We start from the raw sequence: 8,253 nt of genomic DNA on the forward strand, positions 1-8,253 counted from the left end.
TCCTGGGCCTGCCCTAGGTTGACTCAGCCTCAAATAAGTACCTGATGCGGTGTGTAAACATTGCCACTGGGGAGGCAAAGGCGGTCGAGTGTGGTGCTGGCCATCCACCCCCTCGTGTACCGTGCAGGCCTTCATATGTGCTGCTCGCTAACAGCACTTGCCCCTTCAGTCTGTTTAGGCTACACGGGAGATCTTTGTCTTTGCAGTCATTGGTGACCACCTGAGATGAGACTGTCAGTTCGCTACACTTGAAAACGAACAGTGGCTGAAACTCGGATTCGAACCCAGGACTCATCGGTGGTGGCTCAGTGCCCTGGACCTCTGAGCCACTCAGTTGTATCCGTCACCAGTGCTTCTCGCTGTCTCACTGACCAGAGTTTATTCTAACCGAGTGCATGATGGTGGCAGCAATCTGGTCCAGGAGCTAAATGCCAATGTCGAGGTCTCCTAGCCGCGACGAGAGGGCTTCAGCTGAGTTCGTGTCGCTCTTCTGTTCCTCTTCCGTTGAATGATCGCAGACCACAGTGGGACTGCTGTGTGGTCCATAGTTTGTGTTGCATGGACACAATCGCACGACTGTGACCCGTGTCTTTAATGCATCTCTATGTGTCTCTCTGTATCTGTATGTGTCTTTATGCATCTCTACACGTCTCTATTGGTCTCTATGCATCTCTGTCATTCATGAAGGCGGTGATGCGCATCATCCCGGTGATGTTCTGACCATGGGGTTGGTGGTTACGCCACTGATGTCTGCGAGGAGGAGGAACGACAGAGCCAGGAGGCGAGGTGCGATTGTGTTTGGGTCACGAAAGGGTATCGACCAGATGATGGCGATAGAGGCCTGAAAATGCAAGAGAGACGTCGAATCGGTCGTTGAGCACTTGAGACACTAGAGCCCATTTGTACTGGTAGGAACCTCCTGGTTACACCAGCCCACAGGGGATTATTCTGTCCGTCCGTCGTGCATCCAAAAATTGGAAGGGTGGGGCTGGGTGGAGAGAGGAGGGTGGGGAGGGGCTGGGTGGGGAGGGTGGGGCTGGGTGCTGCATGGGAGGGGTGGGGCTGGGTGGGGAGGGGCTGGCCACCCCGTGGTGCCCTTATAAAACTCAACGTTTAACCTACTCACGCCGGCTTGTGCCCGCCCTCACAGTCGGCCATATTTGCGGAATACACCACGCCGCCGTTGACCGAGCAACCCAACATTTCTACCAGCTCCCTCCGCAGGAATGTGTTGTTGCCGCATTTTGCCCATTTATACTCACAGGGTTCCATCACTTTATAAGTCAGGACACATTAGGTTTATTTCATTTATTTCACCAATGGCGTTAAACGTATCGAACGTGTAATTGTTTATTTTTTAAAGTTAATATTTGTATTTATTATCGTTATTCATATCGGTTTCCGTCTTATTTTGTTTCAGGTGACGTCTACAATGTCCGTCCAGTGCTCGCTGGGCAGCATTGACTTCCGGTTGCCGAACGAATGCATTGTAAGGTCGCACACATTACACACAAAGTGCTTGCCACAAGTGAACCACGATACCTCGCTGATCTCGTCAAGAAGCATAAACCATCACTGCACACTCCTATCATCATCGCAGTAGCGACTTCTGGCTGGCCATCGAACAAAGGCGGTCACCGCATCGCGCGCTTTTAGATGCGCTTCTGCGGCCGTCTGGAACGCTCTTCCTTCCGACATTAGGAGCTCTGCACTTTTAAATCATCCGGATTGAAAACTCGTTTCTTTAGAGCTGTTTTTTGTGTTTAGTTTGTTGTCCTTCCACCCGCACCTCCGATTAGCACGGTTGGCTACGTACGGTGCGAAAGAAATTCATCGTACAAACAACACTCGACCAAGAACTCAGAATGAATTAATTGAGACAACAACATATATTTGATGAATGTTCAAAGATTACACAACTGCAACCATAAAAAAATAAATCCTGACTTAATTTCAAAAGAGAATTAATGCATTAATGGAAGGGAGTTTGAACATGCGTTAAAACAAATTAACTTATCCTATACGATTTGTTAAATAAATATAATAACCCTGTGTCCTGACTTTTGGCCCACCCTATTTATCCACATTTCTGCATATATATGTTTACTGTATGCAGCGTCTTGCTTGCTATAAAATAATTGCCTTTGACCGAGTGACATTAAAATTCGGGTGTCTATTTTTATTTTTGCACGGATAGTATTCGATTTACACAAGTAGTAAACTAAAAGCTTGAATCTATTTTTTTTTTCACCAGGTAAGGCCCACTGAGCTATGAAGCTCTAATTCAGAAGCGACCTGGCCACACATTTTTGCTTAACGAAGTGGTTTATCATCGCAGCCTAATACTCTTTAACGCATGTTTCTAAATGCGGAGGGAAAAACCGGAGGATCCTGGGGGGAAAAATCAACGTTACCACGGGGAGAGACACACACAAACTCCAAATGTACAGGCGTCAGCATCGGGATCGAATCCACGACCTCCGGTATACCAGGCAAGGGAGTTAACATCTTACCACTGTGGCACCCAGTAGTCTGGAATTCGTCCTTACACGCTGTCCGCATTCAGTGTGAATGGCCCTGCTACTCGCGTTCGGAAGACAGGGAAACCGGCCAACGTGGTCACCGTTTGTGATGTCACTTACGAGCCTTTGCGGCTCAGCGAACTGGAAAGTCGCTTCTTTGCGCGAGCTCCTGAAAGGAAATGAGCTGCGTGCAGAGTAAAACAACGAGCCTCGTCTGTGAGCCATCAACTGGCAATGTCACCAGCCCCTGCGTGTGTAACGATGGGCTGTGCGGGTTAGAGGCGCAGCCGCGTGATTGCTCGCTCACGCCGCTGCTGCGGGAAGGGCCTCCCCGCTAGAAGCTCGCTCCAGATGGCCTCTTCCATGGGGACTTTTTGTTTAACCTACTCTCCCCACGCTGACCATACACATTAGAACAAGTGGGAATACCCACACTTTACCCCACCACACGCGTGACATGCCTGTCAATTAACTGTAGTGTACTCAATTCTAATAAACTATATTTAGCACACATTTTTTTATATTTTATTTTTTTTACCAAGCAAGGCCCGCTGAGCTGTACAGCTCTTTTTTCAGAAGCGACCTGGCCACAGATGACAGCTCAATGAAGCGGCTTATTATCACGTGGAAATTTATAGCAGCAGTCCAATACTCTAAAAGTGTGAATCCTTAATGAAACGGTGGCCCTGAATTGTAAGCATGCAAGCTCTGGTGAGCATGCACACACTTCGAGAAAAAACATCTTACATAACACGTAATTAGCTTTTTCACTTTAATAGCTAGCTTCAGTACTTGCCCGTGGAACATTTCCAGTTATTTAATTAGTTTTTGAATTTGTAATCTCGTCCCATGCTTCCATATCTACATGTCTGAATCAGCTCAAGCCTCCCGTAAGTCACGTGACTTCTGTGTGGCCACCCCCCTATTGTGACCCCCCCCCCTTTATCCCCGCCCACTGTGAAAACAGACACCGCTCCTCGTCTGTGGAGCGGCGTCTCGGCTCTGAATCAGCCTCTTACTCATCCAGATTCTCATCTCTCCTGACGGCTTTGCTCCCGTTTCTCTGTTCGTATTCCACCAAAACAATGTAACTTACGCTCCACCTATTTCCCATGATCTTTTCTTCCCTCTTCCTTCTCCGATTCCGTTCTCTCTTTCTGTGCATTCTATCCTCGACTCTCATCCCCTTTTCCATGGTGGTGGCGAGCCACGGGTAACACAGTTTGCTTCCCGCTGGACAACTGTCGGGTGTGCGCAGTGGCGGCGTGGCGGTTTTAGCGCGCCACGTTACAAAACCTCGGCGACCCGAGTTCGAATTCCCAACCGCAGTTAACGCCGGTGGCGAGTGACACCCCACGCCATACCTCGATGCCACTCCTCCCCGACCCATTCACAAACCCGCACTCATCAGCGTCGCTGAAGTTTGGACTTTTCCATCTGTTATACGGATCGGTGTTCAGCTATCGTCGGCCTGCATTTAGCCAGCGACGGTGGCTACGCTGCTGCACGTGGCTTGCCTGTGTAGTGTACTAATTCAGAGACACGAGTAGGAGGCGTTATCCCTCTTGTTTATTCCAGCTCTCACAGCCATAGGGGATATCTCCATACCGGGTCAGGACAGCCAACATGCTTCCAGACCTACAGCTTGAAGAGGCGAAGACCACGACAACAGCAGCACGACGAGTTCCATTCCCGATGGCAGCAGCCCCGACTGTGAGTCGGAGCTCGCCTTTTGTTCCCCCCAGCGCGGCCAGGCTCCGCCCTCGGCCACGCCCCCTTCTGGATCCCCCAGAAGGCTCCGGGCTTGGCCCACGGGTCCAACTGGTAGAACGGGCGGCTACCCCCAATACCCATTGTCTACCAATCCCCCAGCGCCACGCACTACAGTGACTCATTCAATGTCACGACACCTGTAATCCAGCACTGCGGAGGAAGCAGCGAGGTTCATGTGGACCACCCGCACACGGACGTCGTGAAACTCCCTTCCAGTGGACATCGAGGAGGTGCCGTGCCCTGACTCGCAAGTGAACTAATCGCCACCTGTCGTCGTTGTTGGAGGTTTTTAAAAAAAAGAAATTGCCTCTCACACACGACTCTGTCTCTCTCGGTCCTTCAGAGACCCCCCCCGCACGCGCCGCTCCTCACGAGTGGACGAGACGAGAGCTGCACGGATCTCCCTACGAAACGAGTTCCCAGGTTAGAATCTGTCTCTCTCTCTCTTTATCTTGCCGCATGCCTGCCAGGGATTTCACCAACAAAATATGTTTGCAATCGTGGAGGAATCCGATGAGCTATAAAGCTCTTTTTAGCCGATGTCCAGTGGGGGGGGGGGGGGCAGGTCAGAACGTTACAACAACAAACAATACAAAAAGACGATAGGAGTGCAAAGTATAGGAGATGTAAAAATTGTAAATATTACAATAAACCTATTTTTGTTTTGTTATGTTACCAGGTAAAGCCCAGTGAGCTAACAGGTTGCTGTAGATGGCTGCGGGGTTGGCAAGAGAGGCTAAGTGCAGCCACATCCATTGATTAAAGCTCCGCTCCTTGACACAACCAGCGTTGACCAGCGGGGTGAAGTACGGTCAAACGGCGAGCACGATCCACACGGAGTAGGAAGGGCGCCCATTCAGCAGCGAGAGAACTGCGCACGTGCAGGGGTGGTAGGTGGGGTCACGTCACAGTGCACACGCATCGCTCACGGCCACATCCCAGCGCCGTTATAGCTAACGGCAGATGTATCCAGCAGTGGACTTGACCAAATGCTGCTGCTGCCGCCTATGATAATGATGATGACAGATTAATGAGTTTTTTTTTTACCCCCCACCCCTACCCCAAATGTAAACTGATTGAGGCTTCCACGGATTTCTGCGGCGCCTGCATCGTGACTAACTGGTGTGTACACGTGGCGTGTGGCGTCAACGGTGGGGAGGGAGGTGGGTGCGGTGGTGGGGGGGGCTGATTGTGATCGGTGTGGCTTGGTTATCGGTCAGTAGCCGGGAGTCGAACCCAGCGTGAATCGTCCGCGAACCACAACGGTTAGCGGCGCCTCGTGAGTCAGTACCGAGGCACGCGCCACTTTGGGGAGGTCGGCACGGGGACGTTCCGGTCAAGAGGTTACAGACAGGGCCCTGTCTCCGCGGGCTCCTCGTTAGAGGCAAAGTTCAGGCCCCTATCTAATAGAGGGCTCAGGGAGACACATGAAGGAGGTATATTGTCTGCTTATCTATTTTGTCTGTCTGTGTGTCCGTGTGTGTCTCGTCAATCAAACTTTATTTATACAGCACTATTCGTGCAAAAAAATGCAATGCATAGTGCTTTACAGGTGCAGTGAGTTCAACTGAGTCGCAGACGTACACTGGGAGGCAACATATTTAACTCCAACACACGGGGTAACTGCTCCTTAACAAGATAACAAACTATGGTGGTGACCACCAGGCTAACTACACTAGTTACCACGTGACTGGCTACTACGGACCGGGACCACAGCTCGGGTCCAGGTCCACGTGTTGGAGACTCGGTAGGACGTAGCTGAATGTTTCTTCAGGATGAACAACAACGCCGGTCCCTCTGGGGACTCGGCTTCTATTCTCTGCGGAGTGGCTGTCTCCGCCCTTGGCCACGACCACCTTCCAGAATCCTTGAGCAGGATCTGGATGCTAACCACGTGACCACCCCTAGCCCCCAACTTGGGGCCCCTTTGTAGACTTAACTGGTCACATGTCCTCCCGGGTCAACCGGAGTGCCACGGCCTTTAGTAACCCCGTTCCTACGGCCGGCACTCCCACACCCTGTCCTGTAGGGGCTGGCACTGCACGCCAAGCGTGGCGCCACCCAGTGCTGTCAATCAGCGCTCACTGGGCCCCTCTAGGGCTGCTACTACACCCACATCATCGTGGTGTCCGCGATGTCGCTAAACCGCACGCCGTGACCCTCTAGGGCCGGCACTGCACAGTGACATCCCGCGATGACACTAGGCAGGCATGAACAATGAAAGTTAAATTGTAGGCAAAATAAAATCACGTTGTTATAAATTTCCGACAAAGACATAATAAAAAATGACACGTTAAGAAAATCCTAATTAAAAGCAAGTTTTAAAAAGTTAGTTTTTAGATGTATTTTCAAAGTGCTTAATGATTCTGAAGCCCTCAGATCCCCTGGCAGGCTGCTTCACAGGCGAGGACTGGATACACTAACACATTCCTGCGGAGGGAGCTGGTAGGAACGTTGGGTTGCTCGGTCAATGGCCAGGGTCAACGGCGGCGTGGTGTATTCCGCAAATATGCCCGACTGTGAGGGCGGGCACAAGCCGGCGTGAGTAGGTTAAACGTTGAGTTTTATAAGGGCACCACGGGGTGACCAGCCCCTCCCCACCCAGCCCCACCCCTCCCACCCCCCACCCTCCCCACCCCACCCTCCCCACCCAGCCCCTCCCAACCCTCCCCACCCAAGCCCTTCCCACCCTCCCCTCTCCACCCAGCCCCACCTCTCCCATTTTTGGATGCACTACGGACGGACGAACGGACACAATAATCCCCTGTGGGCTGGTGTAACCAGGAGGTTCCTACCAGTAAAAGCTGCTTCTCCCTAGGGTTTGGTCCTGACCTTTGGTTCGACATGCAGTGTCTCATCAGCAGTACGACTGGCTTGAATAAATAGTGGTGAACAGCCAGATGTTATAGTCCAGGAGCCTCTCTTTAAGAAGTGGGTCCTAGTTCAAACGTATTTCTTTGAAGGCGCTTATTTTTTAAACCTCAGGCCCCTGTACGTAAATTATTATTCTCTACCCAAAACACACACACATATATAAACACAATACATAACAAAAAATAACTTTCAGATGTTATGTTAACCCCTTTTTGACAGTTCACCATCATTGGTTTAAGCAAGCCCGAGTCTGCTGATGAGACACTGGATGTCAAAACTGGCAGAGTGCTTTACTTGTGTTGAATTAATACCACTGAACAAATCACCCCCAGAATTCCCCATGGGCCAATGGGATGTGTCACAAAATAGTTTGCATGTTTTGAGTGGAGAGACTGAAATGGAAAAGATGTGCATTATCTATTGTTTTTTTTAATTAGTTTGATTTTTTTTTTACATTCGCGATTGGGAAGTTACATAAAATAGTACGTACCAAAAAAAGTTACCGGTTAAAATTACCAAATGTTGCTTTTTGGAGCTTAAATCGAACAACGTTGGTAAAACGCGGCACACACATATCTACAAAGACAAAGATCCCCCTATAGTCTTAACAGACTGCTAGGGCAAGTGCTGTTAACCAGCACCTTTGAAGGCCGGCGCAGTGCACGAGGAGGTGGGTGGCCAGCACCACGCCCGACCGCCTTTTTGTCTCCCTAATGGCACTTATTTGAGGCTGAGTCGACCAAGGGGAGGCCCACAACCAATTCAGATAATTGTCGCTGGTGTTGGCCACGAGCGGGAATCGAAGTCAGGCCGTCGGGTTCGTAGCGCAGTGCGTTAACCGCTCTACCACAGCTCCCCACACATATCTCTAACAAAGACACAGACACACATATATATACACAGGACTGAAACCTTGCACATTACATGTACTGATTGCTGGGACTCAGCGAGTCTTGGAACTCAGTGAGGCTTTCTTGGATAAACAAGCTTAATAATAGACAAATATATAAAAAATCAAATAACGGAGCGAATAACTAAATGTCTGAACGATTGTATTTGGATAAAAAAATACAAAAAAACATCT

The sequence above is a fragment of the Lampetra planeri genome, chromosome 44 (assembly GCF_965212315.1).
Source record: "Lampetra planeri chromosome 44, kcLamPlan1.2.h2, whole genome shotgun sequence".
NCBI lineage: Eukaryota > Metazoa > Chordata > Hyperoartia > Petromyzontiformes > Petromyzontidae > Lampetra > Lampetra planeri.